The sequence below is a fragment of the Rhinopithecus roxellana genome, chromosome 12, assembly GCF_007565055.1.
Source record: "Rhinopithecus roxellana isolate Shanxi Qingling chromosome 12, ASM756505v1, whole genome shotgun sequence".
In the NCBI taxonomy this organism is placed as follows: Eukaryota; Metazoa; Chordata; class Mammalia; order Primates; family Cercopithecidae; genus Rhinopithecus; species Rhinopithecus roxellana.
In genome coordinates, this window is record NC_044560.1 from 6559386 (window position 1) to 6577424 (window position 18039).

The following is an 18039-nucleotide window of genomic DNA, read 5'->3' on the forward strand; positions in this document are numbered from 1 at the left end:
TCTTACTTTCAGAGCAATTCTAAGGCGTGGCCCTGAAAAGGCTCCAAACAATCTTATTTTACATTAAAATGGTTAGAGAGATAAAGATACTCTGCTGTGGCCAGAACCAGTAAATCTAGCAGGAAATGAGAGGCAGAACATGATCCCAGACTGCTGCTGTTGCAAGTTTCTTGGAGGCTGCAGCACCACATTCTGAGCCGGCACTTCGACCTCACATTGTAGCTAAAATGTTAATGATTACTAGAGATGTCCTGAAATCTTTTTCAAAATTCACAGGCTGCCAAATGCCCTCCCTGTTTCCATAGCTCCTTAGGCTTTGTTAGCAGGCTGTGGGGTTCACATTTGCTTGTAGTCAGCACAAGGGCATTGCATTTAGTTACTATTTCTCACTTGCTGTAAGCTTGTTGAGCAGTTTATTGGTGGTGGGCAGGTAGGGGATAACTGTCCAAAGCTATCGGAATACTTGAAGCCCTGTAGGTAGCACATGCACGGTGTCTGCAGGTGGCCGGCATCAAGGGAAAGTGAATCTGCTATGACCTGTAACTCGTTTGAATTACTGATTCTCTCTGTGACACGTATGTAAAAACCACTGGTCAGCTTGAGAAAGTGATCTTTATGAAAGAAGGTCTCCAGCCAGATAGGGAACTTCTGGCCTATTCCCTTGCTTTTTAAAAATGATTTAGGCCGGGCACGGTGGCTCAAGCCTGTAATCCCAGCACTTTGGGAGGCCGAGACGGGCGGATCACGAGGTCAGAAGATCGAGACCATCCTGGCTAACACGGTGAAACCCCGTCTCTACTAAAAAAATACAAAAAACTAGCCGGGCGAGGTGGCGGGCGCCTGTAGTCCCAGCTACTCGGGAGGCTGAGGCAGGAGAATGGCGTGAACCCGGGAGGCGGAGTTTGCAGTGAGCTGAGATCCGGCCACTGCACTCCAGCCTGGGTGACACAGCGAGACTCCTTCTCAAAAAAAAAAAAAAAAAAAAAAAATGATTAAAACAAAATTTTTTTAGAAGGAGTCTCGGCTGGGCGCGGTGGCTCAAGCCTGTAATCCCAGCCCTTTGGGAGGCCGAGACGGGAGGATCACGAGGTCAGCAGATTGAGACCATCCTGGCTAAGACGGTGAAACACCGTCTCTACTAAAAAAATACAAAAAAAAAAAAACTAGCCGGGCGAGGTGGCGGGCGCCTGTAGTCTCAGCTACTCCGGAGGCTGAGGCAGGAGAATGGCGTAAACTCGAGAGGCGGAGCTTGCAGTGAGCTGAGATCCGGCCACTGCACTCCAGCCCGGGCAACAGAGCGAGACTCCGTCTCAAAAAAAAAAAGAAAAGAAGGAGTCTCACTTTTTTTGCCCAGGCTGGAGTGCACTGGCGCAATCTCGGCTCACTGCAACTTCTGCGTCCTGGATTCACATGATCCTCCTGCCTCAGCCTCCCGAGTAGCTGGGATTACAGGTGCCCACAACCACGCCCAGCTAATTTTTTTTGTATTTTTAGTAGAGGCAGGGTTTTACCATGTTGGCCAGGGTGGTCTCGAACTCCTGACATCAGGTGATCCACCTGCCTCGGCCTCCCAAAGTGATGGGATTACAGGCATGAGCCACTGCGCCTGGCCTATTTGATATTATATTATTTTATTTTGTTTTATTTTTGAGACAGCGTCTCGCTCTGTCACCCAGGCTGGAGTGTAGTGGCACGATCTCGGCTCACTACAACCTTTACCTCCTGGGTTCAAGCAAGTCTCCTGCCTCAGCCTTCCGATTAGCTGGGATTACAGGCTCGTGCCACCACCCCCGGCTAATCTTTTGTATTTTTAGTAGAGGTGGAATCTCACCATGTTATCCAGGATGGTCTTGATCTCCTGACCTTGTGATCCTCCTGCCTCGACCTCCCAAGTGCTGAGATTACAGGCGTGAGTCGCCGCACCCGGCCATATTTTATTTTTAAATATATGTTAAAAAAAATTATAAATACGGAACACTTCACAAATTTGCATGTCATCCTTGTGCAGGGCCCATGCTGATCTCTGTATCATTCCAATTTTTTTTTAGTATATGTGCTGCCGAGTTTTCAAACAGTCATGCTAGGTTGGCACTCCTCAGGGTGCCCAAAAGAGAGAAGTAAAGGGGAGGTGATTAAGTAAGAAGGCCCCGGGGAGCTGGGGAAGCCAGGAGCAGGCACCCTGGGAGCAGAGTTCTCCTGGGCAGAGGTCATGAAGGGGCACCCAAGTGAGAGGTGAGGGAGAACAACTTCTGGAAAGTCTGTCTCAGCAGGCGTCAGAGGAAAGCATCTCTATTTGACATCAAAGAGCTCAGCATGGCCTCCCTCAGGGTCCCAGCGCCTTTATCTTTGGCATGGGTGTGATAATAGCCTCGGGGAGGTTGCCAGTCTGGGAATTACTGCTTCAAGCTAGAATGGGCACCTAGAAGGCACTAATATCCCTAAATAGTATCTGCAGGAAGTTATCCAACCAGTTTTCTTTTCAGGTGTCTGTTCCCTCCCCCTTTTTCACAGAATTCTTAAGGTTGTTACGGAGATTCTTTTTTTTTTTTTTGAGACGGAGTTTTGCTCTTGTTGCCCAGGCTGGAGTACAATGGCTCACCGCAACCTCTGCCTCCCAGGTTCAAGCGATTCTCCTGCCTCACCCTCCCTAGTAGCTGGGATTACAGGCAAGTGCCACCACGCCCAGCTAATTTTGTATTTTTGGTAGAGTCAGGGTTTCTCCATGTTGGTCAGGCTGGTCTTGAACTCCTGACGTCAGGCGATCTGCCCTTCTCGGCCTCCCAAAGTGCTGGGATTACAGGCATGAGCCACCGCATCTGGCCACTGAGGTTTCTTAAGGTTGTCACGGCGTCACTTAGAGGCAGGAGTGCTGGCCCCTCTGCCCCTGGGATGGCCCTTGTCTTGAGAGAAGGAGAGGTCAGATGACGATGCTGAGTTCCAGAAGGAAAATCAGGAGCCAGGTTCTTCAGAAGGTAGTAGTCCCGAGTGATTCAGGCGTGGGGAGCAGGGTTTCGCCACGCCTTCAGGCACACCACAAGATAATGAGAAAATTCTCCCTGCATATATCACAGAGCAATAAAGTTGTTGGGCCAGGCACAGTGGCTCATGCCTGTAATCCCAACACTATGGGAGGGCGAGGTGGGCAGATCACCGGAGGTCAGGAGTTCGAGACCAGCCTGGCCAACATGGCAAAATCCCATCTCTACAAAATTAGATGGGTGTGGTGGCACATGCCTGTAATCTCAGCTACACGGGAGGCTGAGGCAGGAAAATTGCTTGAGTTCAGGAGGCAGAGGTTGCAGTGAGCCGAGATCGTGCCACACTGCACTCCAGCCTGGGCAACGCAGTGAGACTCTGTGTCTAAATAAATAAATAAATAAAATAAAATAATGTTGCTGAGGCCCTGTTACCTGCCAGACACCAGGATGCTTGTACATATAACTCATTTAATCTTGTAAGCAAATCCATGAGCACACTCCATCTGATGGTCTCCACTTTGTAAGGGGCAGAGAGGCAGCAGCTGGTGGCTGAGGTGCCAGAGGACCAACCCAGGCAGCCTGGTCCCCAGTCCTCGCCCCCAACCTCAGCATTGTGTTCCTCCAAGATGAAGATTGTTCGCTCCCCTAGTCCTCGGATTCCAGTAAAATGCTACACCACCACCCTTAGTCCAAGGAGCCTCGTCTTGATTTGCATGTCTGTGCCACAACTACCTAGAATTTAGCTGTAGCAGCTTCAGGATTTGAGAAACATGACTTAGGAAGCTTTCGGGCCTGCCGGATTCTGTATTCTCTCTAGAACAGGTTTGCAGTCTGAAGGAGAGGCAGCTTGCAGTCAGAGATGCCAGTTACACTGTGTCAGCACTGGAGTTCCAATGATAAAATGTCCCCAACCCCATACTCAGGTTGATGTGTTCTGGCATTTCCTAAGCAAAGGGGTAGAAATTTTCTGATTTTTGACTGGGCCTGGTGGCTCAAACCTGTAATCCCACACTTTGGGAGGCCAAGGAGGGCAGATCACCTGAGGTTGGGAGTTTGAGACCAGCCTGACCAACATGGTGAAATCCTGTCTGTACTAAAAATATAAAAATTAGCTGGGTTTGGTGGCGGGTGCCTATAATCCCAGCTACTCAGTAGACTGAGGCAGGAGAATCGCTTGAACCCAGGAGGTGGAGGGTGCAGTGAACAGAGATAGCGCCACTGCACTCCAGCCTGGGCGACAAGAGAGAAACTCTGTTTCAAAAACAAAAGAGATTTTCTGATTTCGCTCAAACACGTTACAGTTCCCTTGACATGAAGTCCTTGAAAGTCAAGTCCCCACACCTCCTACATTGGAATTCTCTGACTAACCAGGGTTTTTGTTGTTTGCTTCTCTTGTTACCTGGTGGTCAGGGAAATGCTGAGGAGAGAATGAATTTCAGCACAGCATTTGTCAGAGCCTCTTAGGTAGTTCTTGGGGCTAGGAGAGAAATGGAGATTTCTCTTTCGCATTTTGAATGGAAAAGCAAGTGGGTAGATTTCTAACTGGCTGAATGAGTCTCCTTAAGGTACTGATCTCAAAAGCAAAGGTAGGAGACTGGATGAAACTGATAGGCTGACCATGGTGGCTCACACCTATAATTCCAGCACTTTAGGAGGCTGAGGCGGGCAGATCACCTGAGATCAGGAGTTCGAGACCAGCCTGACCAACATGGTCAAACCCCATCTCTACTAAAAATACAAAAATTAGCCGGGCGTGGTGGCGGGCGCCTGTAATTCCAGCTACTCAGGAGGCTGAGGCAGGAGAATTGCTTGAACCCAGATGGTGGAGTTTGCAATGAGCTGAGATCGTGCCAGTGCACTCCAGCCTAGGTGACAGAGTGAGACTCTGTCCCCCCAACACTTCCACCCAAAAAAAGGTGGGGCCTTTGGCAGGTGATTGAGTCCTGCCTTCATGAATAGGATTAAGGTCCTCATAAAAGAGGTTGGAGGGAGCTGCCTTTCTCTTCCGCCATGTGAGGGCACAGCGTCTATGGAGCAGGAGCGGAAAGCAGGCCCTTGCTTGATACCAAATCTGTGGGCGCCTTGATCTTGTGTTTCCCAGCCTCCAGACCTGTGAGAAATAAATGTCTACTCTTTGTAAATGCCCAGTCTGAGGAACTGTGTTTTGGCAGCCTAAATCGTAGTGACAGGCTGTGGATAAGCTTGAAGTTTTGGGGGAGGACATTATTCCACCTACTAGAGCCTCTCACTCTGCAAGGGTCTCCCCACATGGCTTCTCATCATTCAGTAGTCTGCTTAGCCCAGGGCTTGACAAGCTATGGCCTAAGGTCCAAATTGTTTTTATAAATGAAGTTTTGTTGGAACACAGACACACTCATTTCCTTTCTTTTTTGAGACAGGTCTCACTCTGTTGGCCAGGCTGGAGTGCAGTGCTGCCAGTCATGGCTCACTGCAGCCTCAACCTCCCAGGCTCAAGTGATCCTCCCATCTCAGCCTCCCAAGTGCCTGGGACCACAGGTGTGTACCACCATGGCCAGCTAAATTTTTTTTTTTTTTTTAACTTTTTGGTAGACACGGAGTCTCCTATGTTGCCCAGGCTCCATTTCTTTACATATTGTACATGGCAGCTCTCAAGCTGCAATGGCAAAGTCCAGTAGCTTCAACAGAGACTGCAAGGCCCACAAGGCTGAAAATATTTACTATTCAGCCCTTTATAGAGAAAGTGTCCTCACCTGTGGTCCAGCCCAGCTTCTCACATGGAAGCTATAGCCAAAAAACAAATGATCCAGGAGGGCCAGTCCCAGCGTGCAAGTGCTGATGGCCTCTGCTTGCTCATGTCTCATTGGCCAAAACGGGTCCCACGGTCAAGCCCAGAGTCAGGGTGGTAGGGGCTACCCACGGGCCTGGATACTAGGACCCCCACAACCCAAGAGAGCCTACCACGGGGGTGTGGGAGGTGCTGAAACAGGTAGGCTCAACAAGGAGACTCTTTCCTTTCCTTTCCTTCCTTCCTTCCTTCCTTCCTTCCTTCCTTCCTTCCTTCCTTCCTTCCTTCCTTCCTTCCTTCCTTCCTTCCCTCCCTCCCTCCCTCCCTCCCTCCCTCCCTCCCTCCCTCCTCTTCTTCCTTTCTTTCTTTCTTTCTTTCTTTCTTTCTTTCTTTTCTTTCTTTCTTTCTTTCTTTCTTTCTTTCTTTCTTTCTTTCTTTCTTTCTTTCTTTCTTTCTTTCTTTCTTTCTTGACAGGTTCTTGCTCTGTCACTGAGGCTGAAGTGCAGTGGTATGATCAGAGTTCATTGCAGCTTCAGCCTCCAGGGTTCAAGTGATCCTCCCATCTTAGCCTCCTGAGTAGCTGGGACCACAGGCACGTACCACCACGCCTGGCTAATTTTTTATTTTAATTTTTTGGTGGAGAGAGTCTCACTTTGTTGGCCAAGCTGATCTAGAACCCTTGGGTTCAAGCGATTCACCATCTTGGCCTCCCAAAGTGCTGGGATTATGGGCATGAGCCACTGTGCCCAGCCGATGAGGAGACTCTCGCCTTGTCCCAGGGAGAGACCATGGTGGCCCCGTAGGTCTTGTAGGTTGTGGCAGTGGATGTGTGAGAAGTGATTGGATTCCAGATAAATTTGCAAGCAAAGCTGATAGTTTTGGCTGGGCACAGTGGCTCATGCCTGTAAATCCCAGCACTTTGGGAAGGCAAGGTGTGAGGATTGCTTGAGCCCAGGCATTTGAGACCAGCCTGGGCAACACAGCAAGACCTCGTCTCAACAACAGCAACAAAAATTAGCTTGGAGTGGTAGCGTTTGCCTATGGTCCCAGCTATTCAAACAGCTGAGGGCGAGTATCCCTCAAGCCCAGGAGTTAGAGGCTGCAATGAGTTATGATCGTGCCATTTCACTACAGCCTGGGTGACAGCATGAGACCCTGTCTCTTAAAAAAGAAAACGAGGCCGGGCGCAGTGGCTCACGCCTATAATCCCAGCACTTTGGGAGGCCGAGGCGGGTGGATCACGAGGGCAGCAGTTCAAGACCAGCCTGACCAATGTGGTGAAACCCTGTCTCTACTAAAAATAAAAATTAGCCAGGCGTGGTGGCGGGCACCTGTACTCAGGAGGCTAAGGCAGGAGAATCGCTTGAACTTGGGAGGCAGAGTTTGCAGTGAGCTGAGATCACGCCATTGCACTCCAGCCTGGGCAACAAGAATGAAACTCCATCTCAAAAAATAAAAAATTGGCTGGGCATGGTGGCTCATGCCTGTAATCCCAGCACTTTGGGAGGCTGAGGTGGGCGGATCACGAGGTCAGGAGATCCTGGCTAACACGGTGAAACCCTGTCTCTACTAAAAACACAAAAAATTAGCCGGGCATGGTGGTGGGCACCTGCAGTCCCAGGTACTTGGGAGGCTGGGGCAGGAGAATGGTGTGAACCCAGGAGGTGGAGCTTGCAGTGAGCCGAGATAGCGCCACTGCACTCCAACCTGGGTGACAGAGTGAGATGCCGTCTCAAAAATAAATAAATAAATAAAGTAAAACAAAACAAAACAGAAAAACAAATAAATAAAAGGATCACTCAAGGTGTGGTTGCTCACACATGTAATCCCAGCACCTTGGGAAGCTGAGGGAGGATCCTTTGAGTCCAAGAGTTCGAGGCCAGCCTAGGCAAATTGTGAGACCCCATCTTGTATCTACAAAAGCTTAAACTGTTAGCTGGGTATGGTGGCATGCACCTATAGTCCTAGCTACTCAGGATCCTGAGGCAGGACAAATGTTTGAGCCCAGGAGGTTGAGGCTGCAGTGAGCAGTGACTGCGCCATCGCATTCTAGTCAGGGCAACAGAACGAGATGCTGCCTCAAAAAAATAAGAAAGAGAATCATGTCCAATGTGAAGTTCGTACTCTGGGGAAGGGTCCTTGGTTCTGAGTAATAAGCACACATAGGGCCCCTCTTAGGGAGGCAGAATGTGAAGGACACAGGAACACACCTCTCCAACTCCCCCTAGGAAGAGAGCAGACTTGAGATCTGAACTCTGCTTACTGAAGGACTATTATGCAATAAAGGGAATAGACCTAGTCTCTGTGGCTCCAGAGATGAGGATGACTACAGAGAGCATTCCCAGGGAGACTGAGAGCATCTCAGTTTCAGAGAAGAAACTATTTCCAAGATGACATGGTGTTCCCATGTCATCTTGGTTCAGGAGAGGCTGTTCAGGAGAGGCTGGGGCCCTCTGTAGGAGGGTCTGGAGAATTCCAGCATCTGAAGGCTGCAGTTTGGGGTTTTACCATAAACACACACACACACTATAGATATGCATATATGTATAATATATATAAGGCAAACTAAAATTAACTTACTTTCCATTCTTTTGAGATCTTTAGAATATCTCTGAGATTATTTGTGAAACCTCTAGATTAAAAAGATAACAAGAAACAAGGCTAAGAACCAACATCCCAGGCTCCTGCCTCTTTTCTATTAACCACAGAAATTAAGTTCAGCAAAGACAAAGACGCTTCTGTTACCTCCCAATTAGTCTGCCCTGTTTGGACACAGTCCCAGACCTCATACCCCGGAGCCTGTGCATGGACTCCTGGCAAGAGACGCGCCATCCCGGGCCCAGTGCCAAGGTTCCTCTTTCGGTCCTGTCCTCAGGATGTCCTTGGGCTCCCTCAGGACAGAGGCTCTTCCTCCTCCTGCCAGGTCCTCAGATCCCAGCTCCCGAAGCAGGGGCTTGTGTCTTGCCAGTGCTTCTTGTTTTTCTTTCTTTCTTTCTTTCTTTCTTTCTTTCTTTCTTTCTTTCTTTCTTTCTTTCTTTCTTTCTTTCTTTCTTTCTTTCTTTCTTTCTTTCTTTCTTTTTGAGACAGAGTCTTGGGCGCTCTAAAAAAAAAAAAAAAAAATCAAATGGGAAGACTTCAGCTATGACAGGAAATATCTTCTCCATTTACATAGGGCGTAAGCTGAGTACAGGACTTTGTAACTTTATTTCATCCTCTTCATTTACCTAGGGTGTATACCAGGTAACCAATGGAAACCTCTAGAGGGTATTTAAACCCCAGAAAATTCTGTAACAGGGCTCTTGAGCCATTATGCTCAGCCTGCTCCCACCCTGTGAGTACTTTCTTTCCTTCTTTTTTTTTTTTTTTTTTTTTTTTGAGACTGAGTCTCACTCTATTGCCCAGGCTGGAATGCAGTGGTACGATGTAGGCTCACTGCAGCCTCTGCCTCCTAGGTTCAAGTGATTCTCCTGCCTCAGCCTCCTGAGTAGCTGGGATTATAGGCGCCCGCCACTACACCCGGCTAATTTTTGTATTTTTAGTAGAGATGGGGTTTCACCATGTTGGCCAGGGTGGTCTCAAACTCCTGACCCCAAGTGATCTGCCCACCTCGGCCTCCTAAATTGCTGGGATTACAGGCATGAACCACCTCACCTGGCCTAAGGAGAGAGTCTTTGGGCAAGAGATAACATACCTTGTTTGAATTAGAGAGTTGCTCCCAGTTTGGGAGTGTTTTTATTTATTTATCTATTTATTTATTTTATATTTTTTAAATTTTATTTATTTATTTATTTATTTATTTAGTTAGTTAGTTAGTTTTGAGATGGAATCTTGCTCTGTCACCCAGGCTGGAGTGCAGTGGCACACTCTTGGCTCACTGCAAGCTCCACCTCCAGGGTTCACGCCATTCTCCTGCCTCAGCCTCCCGAGCAGCTGGGACTACAGGTGCCCGCCACCACGCCCGGCTAATTTTTTGTATTTTTAGTAGAGATGGGGTTTCACCGTGTTAGCCAGGATGGTCTCGATCTCCTGACCTTGTGATCTGCCCGCCTCAGCCTCCCAAAGTCTTGCTTGGGATTACAGGCATGAGCCACCGCGCCCGGCCTAGGAGTGTTTTTAGACGTAGGGTTACGGGAGAGTGTCCCCCCTTCTCCTTTGCTTTATATATGATCTACTCAGAAAGGCCCCTCACGCAGCAACATTTATTAAATATCTTCTACGCACCAGCTCAGCGCTGCAGATTTGAAGGCAAGTTAGACGTGGTCCCTGCTTTAAGACACTCAGGCAAGCTGAGCAGACAGAATCATACACAAAGAGGACACAAAATGGAGTGTTGAAGGGGTCCAGACTATGCTACTGTGGCATAAGAATTACTTTGAGCTGAAGGTATTTGAGAATAGATGCTTTTCCTGAGCTTCCTTATCTGGCCAAAGCAAAAGCTTCCAAAAGAACTCAAAATCCCCTCCTGGGGGCAACCAAGAAAGATTGACTGATTCTTTTATTTTTATTTTTACTTTTTTTTTTTTTTAAATAGGGTCTTATTCTTTCACTCTATCACCCAGGTTGGAGAGCAGTGGTGTGATCATAGCTCACTGCAGCCTCAGCCTCCTTGGCTCAAGAGATCCTCCTGCTTCAGCCTCCCGAGTAACTGGGGACTATAGGCATATGCTACTGAGTCTGGCTAATTTTTGTATTTTTTCTAAAGATGAGGTCTTGCCATGATGCTCAGGCTCATCTCATGCTCCTGGACTCATGTGGTCCTCCTGCTTTGGCCTCCCAAAGTGTTGGGATTACAGGGATGAGCCACCATGCCCGGACCAAGAGTGACTGACTCTTAAAATCATCACACCCAAACAAACATTGTCACAAAACTGTAATTGCCCTACAGGTTCTTTCTGCCCACTGCACAGACAACACCAATTCCCTGAGACCGCAATATTGTGGTAGAGAAGAACTGTTATTAACACAGAGCTAGCCAAGCAGAAGGACCTGAGGTATTGCTCAAATCAACCTCTCGGAAAACTCAGAGGCTGGAGTTTGTATGGATAGTTTGGTGGGCAGGGAGTTGTTGAAAGTGTGCTGCTCATCGGTTGGGGATGAAATTGTAGGGGTGTGGGAAATGGTCCTACTGTGCCGAGCCCACCTTTGGGTGGGGACACAGGACAAGTTGAATCATAACTCATGGGTTCAGGTGGGGTCAGTTGGTTGCCAGAATGCAAAAATCTGAAAAACATTTCAAAAAAGCAATCTTAGGTTCTACAATAACGATGTTACCTATAGGAGCACCTGGGGAAGTCACAAGTCTTGTGACCTCTGGCCACATGACTTGTGAGCAGTAAAGGATTATAGAAGCAAGGCCAGCTTTCTCGCGTGACCAGTGAGGAAGAAGCGCGAAGAATGGTCAGTCATGCCGGTGTGGTGGTGGCGGTGGAGCCTGTGGGCCCGTAGCTGGGCTCTGCGAGGTGCAAGAAAGCCTTTGAGGTGAAGGTATGTGAAAGTCACCATGACAAATGTTTTCCAAAAACTTGTAGAAGGCTGTGAAAAAACTACTAGGATCACACGTCATGTATTGAGCATATAGGTTGCTGTAGATGAATGTTCTTAGCTGTCATGTTTAAAAATACTTCTGCTTCATTGCCTCAAGTGTGGCATGCAACATTTTGGAAGGAAAATTGAAGACTTGTTCAAGAAAGCATGAACAGAAGCAAATGATGAAAATGAACATTTTACTTGATGTTGATAACATCGCAATAAATTATGGAGAAAAATACATATTTGGCTGTTTTAATTGCTGAACAATAAAGTGTTTTCTTTTAAATAAAAACAAAAAACAAAAAAAGAAGCAAGACCAGGTGCAGTGGCTCACACCTGCAATCCCAGCACTTTGGGAGGCTGAGGCGAGAGGATCATTTGAGCCTGGGAGTCAGGGACCAGCCTGAGCAACACAGGGAGATCTTGTTTCTACAATTTATTTTTTGAAACGGAGTTTCGCTCTTGTTGCCCAGGTTGGAGTACAGTGGTGTGATCTCAGCTCACCGAAACCTCTGCCTCCTGGGTTCAAGCACTTCTCCTACTTCAGCCTCCCAAGTAGCTGGGATTACAGGCATGTGCCACCACAGTCAGCTAATTTTGTATTTTTCGTAGAGACGGGGTTTTACCATGTTGGTCAGGCTGGCCTCGAACTCCTGATGTGCCCGCCTTGACCTCCCAAAGTGCTGGGATTACAGGCGTGAGCCACCATGCCCTGCCTTCTACAAAAATTTTAAAAAATTAGTGGGGTATGAGGCATGCACCTGTAGTCCAAGCTACTCTGGAGGCTGAGAAAGGAGGAGCTCTTGAGCTGGAGAGGCCAAGACTTCAACAATAAGCTATAACGGTGCCACTGCACTCTAGCTTGGGTGACAGAGTGAGATCCTGCCTTAAACAAACAAACAAACTGCACCTACTTTTTGTTTTTTTGAGACGGAGTTTCACTCTTGTTGCCTAGGCTGGAGTGCAATGGTGCCATCTTAGCTCACCGCAACCTCTACCTCCCTGGTTCAAGCAATTCTCCTGCCTCAGCCTCCCGAGTAGCTGGGATTACAGGCATGTGCCACCACGCCCATCTAATTTTGTAGTTTTAGCAGAGATGGGGTTGCTCCATGGTGATCAGGCTGGTCTCGAACTCCCGACCTCAGGTGATCTACCCGTCTCAGCCTCCCAGAGTGCTGGGATTACAGGCGTGAACCACTGTGCCTGGCCCTGCACCAACATCTTAACATAATTCAGGCCTCTCCCATAATCCTAATCTTGTGGCCTTTCTTCGGTTTGCAAAGGTGGTCAAAGGAGGGACCTTTCTGTCCCTGAGCAAGGAGGGAGTTAGTTTTAAGGCAGGACTATTATCATCCTTGCTTCAAAGTTAAACTGTAGACTGAATTCCTCCCATGGTTAGCTTGGCCTATGCCCAGGGATGAGTAAAGACAGCCAGCTTGTGAGGCTAGACTTCTCACTCTGTCACAGTCTGGGCAAAGGCAGTTTCAAAACCATCATATCTTCCATCTGTTCTCCTTGGGACCCATTTAGTTTTACTAAAAGTCATTTGTTTTTCTTTAGGGGTCCTTCCCTTATTAAGCCCCGATTTCAGACTGCCTCGTTGGGCCATATTTTTCTGCCAACTTTTATACCTACATGAATAAAGATCTTTTCTCTTGCTAACCTGTCTTTTGTCAATGTAATTTGCATACTCCAGGTGCTGAACCTAATAAAGGAAAAGTTTTTCCTCGACAGTGTCAACTGGGGCGGCAATACTTCTGGTTTCTGATTTGTGTTGAAATATGATTCAAGCTACACACTCTAAATTTATCTTGTCATTCCTCTGAAGATCAAGGTTCGTTTATTTATTCTTTTTTTTTTTTTTTTTTTTTTGAGGCGGAGTCTTGCTCTGTCGCCCAGGCTGGAGTGCAGTGGCCGGATCTCAGCTCACTGCAAGCTCCGCCTCCTGGGTTCCCACCATTCTCCTGCCTCAGCCTCCCAAGTAGCTGAGACTACAGGCGCCCGCCACCTCGCCCGGCTAGTTTTTTGTATTTTTAGTAGAGAAGGGGTTTCACTGTGTTCGCCAGGATGGTCTCGATCTCCTGACCTTGTGATCTGCCCGTCTCAGCCTCCCAAAGTGCTGGGATTACAGGCTTGAGCCACTGCGCCCGGCTATTTATTCTTCAACAAACATCACTGAGGGCCTATTAAATGCCAGGCCAGGCACTGTTTTAGGAATGGAGAATAGAACAGAGAACAAGGCAAAGTTCTTGCTTTCATGGTGTTACTCTCTGGTGCAGGAGGCAGATGACAAGCCAGTAAATGCCTAGAGTGGAAGCTGGTGCTGATGCTGTGGAGAATATTGAAACTGCCATTGCAAAATCGTAGCTGAGACAGTGAAAGAGATCTGACCTAACCAATTCCATCTTGCTTGTAACCTCCAAGCTGTTCTTGTTCATTCCTGGGTGTTGGCTGAACTGACTTTGGGAGGAACTTAGTTTATAGTTTAAAACAAAGGGCCGGGCACGGTGGCTCACACCTGTAATTCCAGCACTTTGGGAGGCCGAGGCGGGCGGATCATGAGGTCAGGAGATTGAGGCCATCCTGGCTAACATGGTGAAACCCTGTCTCTACTAAAAATACAAAAAAATTAGCTGGGCGTGATGGCGGGTGCCTGTAGTCCCAGCTACTTGGGAGGCTGAGGCAGGAGAATGGCATGAACCCTGGAGGCAGAGCTTGCAGTCAGCCAAGATCAAGATCACACCACTGCACTGTAGCCTGGGCGACAGAGCGAGACTCCATCTCAAACAACAACAACAAAAAAAAAAACAAAGAGGGTAACAGCTCTTTCCCAAAACGAAAGAGCTGGGGACTAGACTGCCTTTATAGGACTAACAAATTAGCCACGAGATTAGAAATTAAGGTTTAGGAGTCATGCAGTTGGAGGCTACAAGATTCTGACCCTCCCTAAACTGCTCCTAAGACCAGTGCTTGAGATACATTGCAGACCCTGCCTTGATGGATCAGCTGGCACCACCCAGATGGATAAACTGGCTCACCTGATCTTGTGGCCCCCACCCAGGAACTGACTGAGCACAAGAAGAGAGCTTCAACTCCATATGGTTTCATCTGCAATCCAACCAATCAGCACTCCTGGCTCACTGGCTTCCCCCACCCACCAAATTATCCAGAAAAACTTTGATCCTGGCTGGGCGTGGTGGCTCACGCCTGTAATCTCAGCACTTTGGGAGGCCGAGGCAGGCATATCACACGGTCGGGAGTCTGAGACTAGCCTGGCCAATATGATGAAACCCCATCTCTACTAAAAATACAAAAATTAGCTGGGCGTGATGGTGCCTGCCTGTAGTCCTAGCTACTTGGGAAGCTGAGGCAGGAGAATTGCTTGGACCCAGGAGGCTGAGGTTGCAGTGAGCCAAGATCACACCACTTCACTCCAGCCTGGGCGACAAAACGAGACTCCGTATCAAAACAACAACAACAACAAAAAGTCTGATCCCTGAATGCTCGGGGAGACTGGTTTGAGTAATAATAAAACTCCGGTCTCCTGCACAGCTGGTTCTGAGTCAATTACTCTTTCTCTCCTTTTTTTAATTTATTATTTTAATTTTTTATTTTATCATTTTTATCATTTTAACTTTTTATTTTATTTATTTATTGTTTTGAGACAGAGTTTCGCTCTGTCGCCCAGTCTGGAGTGCAGTGGCACGATCTTGGGTCACTGTAACCTCTACCTCCCGGGTACAAGTGATTCTCTTGCATCAGCCTCTAGAGTAGCTGGGATTACAGGCATGTTCCACCACACCCGGCTAATTTTTGTACAACGTGTCTAGATCGAAGGCCCAGCTTTGCCTATAGCAGGTCAACTATCTAGGCCCAATCTTAGCCAGAGGGACCAGGGCCCTCAGCAAGGAACGAATACAGCCTATACTGGTTTACCCTCACCCTAAGACATTAAAACAGTTGTGAGGGTTCCTTGGAATCACTGGCTTTTGCCAACTATGGATCCTTGGATAGAGAAAGATGGCCAGACCACTCTATACTCTAATCAAGGAGATCCAGAGGGCAAATACTTATCTAGTGGAATGGGAACCAGGGGCAGAAACAGCCTTCACAACCTTAAAACAGGCCCTAGGACAAGCTCCAGCTTTAAACCTTTCCACAGGACAAAACTTCTCTTTATACATCACAGAGAGAGCAGGGATAGCTCTTGGGGTCCTTACTCAGAGTCGGGGGACAACCCCACAACCAGGGGCATACCTCAGTAAGGAAATTGATGTAGTAGCAAAAGGCTGGCCTCACTGTTTAAGGGTAGTTGTGGCGGTGGCCGTCAGTATCAGAGGCTATCAAAATAATACAAGGAAAGGATCTCACTGTCTGGACTACTCATGATGTAAATGGCATACTAGGTGCCAAAGGAAGTTTATGGCTATCAGACAACCGCCTGCTTAGATACCAGGCGCTGCTCCTTGAGGGACCAGTGCTTCAAATACATACGTGTGCGGCCCTCAGCCCTGCCACTTTTCTCCCAGAGGATACGGAACCAATTGAGCATGAATGTCAACAAATTGTAGTCCGGACTTATGCTGCTTGAGAGGATCTCTTAGAAGTCGCCTTAGCTAATCCTGACCTTAACCTATATACTGATGGAAGTTCATTTGTGGAGAATGGGATATGAAGGGCGGGTTATGCCATAGTTAGTAATGTAACCGTACTTGAAAGTAAGCCTTTTCCTCCAGGGACCAGCGCCCAGTTAGCAGAACTAGTGGCACTTACCCAAGCCTTAGAACTGGGAAAGGGAAAAAGAATAAACGTGTATACAGATAGCAAGTATGTTTATCTAATCCTACATGCTCATGCTGCAATATGGAAAGAAAGGGGGTTCCTAACCTCTGGGGGAACCCCCATTAAATACCACAAGGAAATTATGGAGTTATTGCACACAGTGCAAAAACCCAAGGAGGTGGCAGTCCTACACTGCCGAAGCTGTCAGAAAGGTGAAGGAGAAAAGGCAGAAGGAAACCGTCGGGCAGATGCTGAGGCCAAAATTGCTGTCAGGCAGAACCTCCCATTGGAAATACCTACAGAAGGACCCTTGGTATGGAACAACCCCCTCTGAGATTAAGCCCCAGTATTCCCCAACTGAAACAGAATGGGGACTTTCTCGGGGGCATAGTTTTCTCCCCTCAGGGTGGTTAACAACAGAAGAAGGAAAGGTACTTATACCTGAAGCTAGCCAGTGGAAAATACTTAAGACCCTCCACCAAGCTTTTCATATGGGTATTGAAAACACTCATCAAACGGCCAAATCCCTATTTACAGGGCCGAATTTCCTCCGGACCATCCGACAGGTAGTCAAAGCCTGTGAGGTGTGCCAAGGGAATAATCCCTTGGTCCATTGTAAGGCTCCTTTGGGGGAACAAAAAATAGGTCACTATCCCGGAGAGGACTGGCAGTTAGACTTCACCCATATGCCTAAGTCAAAGAGATTTCAATACTTGTTGGTCTGTGTTGATACCTTTACAAATTGGATACAAGCTTTCCCCCGCAAGACAGAGAAGACTCAGGAAGTGATTAAAGTCCTAATTCATGAAATAATTCATAGATTTGGGTTCCCCCAAAGCTTACAGACTGACAATGGTCTGGCTTTTAAAGCCATGATAGCTCAGGGAATTTCCAGGGCCCTACGGATACAATATCACCTTCACTGTGCCTGGAGGCCACAATCCTCAGGGAAGGTGGAGAAGGCAAATGAAACACTCAAGAGGCACTTAAGGAAACTAACACAAGAAACTTCATCTCCCATGGCCTACTCTTTTGCCCATGACCTTGTTGAGACTCTGAAATTCTCACAAAGTGGGGCTCAGTCCATATGAAATGCTGTATGGACGACCTTTTCTCAGAAATGACCTCCTACTTGATCAGGAAACGGCCGACTTGGTCAAAGATATAACTTCTTTGGCAAAATATCAATGAAACCTTAAAAACCTACCTGAAGGATGTCACAGAGAAAAGGGAACAGACTTGTTTCAACCAGGAGATCTAGTGTTGGTCAAATCTCTCCCCTCTACCTCCCCATCTATGGACTCTGTGGGAAGGACCATACTCGGTAATCCTTTCTACCCCCACTGCAGTTAAGGTGGCAGGAGTGGAATCTTGGATTCACCACACCCAAGTTAAATTTTGGACACCCCCTGAGGAACTTGAGGGACCGTCAGCTCAGGAATCCCAAGATCATCCGGACCAGCCTTGATACACCTGCAAACCGTTGGAAGACTTGCATCTCCTATTTCAGAAGGAAACATCCCAGACTAAAAAGGCTCCTACCACTGATCCTGAAGAAAAACCCCTTCCTCCTTAAAAAAGATAAGTGAAGGCCGGGCGCGGTGGCTCAAGCCTGTAATCCCAGCACTTTGGGAGGCCGAGACGGGCGGATCACGAGGTCAGGAGTTTGAGACCATCCTGGCTAACATGGTGAAACCCCGTCTCTACTGAAAAATACTAAAAACTAGCCGGGCGAGGTGGCTGGCGCCTGTAGTCCCAGCTACTCGGGAGGCTGAGGCAGGAGAATGGCGTAAACCCGGGAGGCGGAGCTTGGAGTGAGCTGAGATCTGGCCACTGCACTCCAGCCTGGGCAACAGAGCAAGACTCCGTCTCAAAAAAAAAAAAAAAAAAAAGATAAGTGAAAACCTACATAATCTTTATCTTTAACACCTCTCCTTGCCCCTTTAATGGAAGCCTTTTACTATTTCATCATATTATTAAGCA

The 18039-nt window shown here is 47.8% G+C and overlaps 1 non-coding gene across 1 annotated transcript; it reads right to left on the reverse strand.

The window, feature by feature from the left end:
- Positions 1–1963: 1963 nt before the first annotated feature.
- LOC115892489 lies at positions 1964–2074 on the reverse strand. The gene has a single exon (XR_004052368.1). It is a non-coding gene; the product is annotated as a U6 spliceosomal RNA (small nuclear RNA).
- Positions 2075–18039: the final 15965 nt, after the last annotated feature.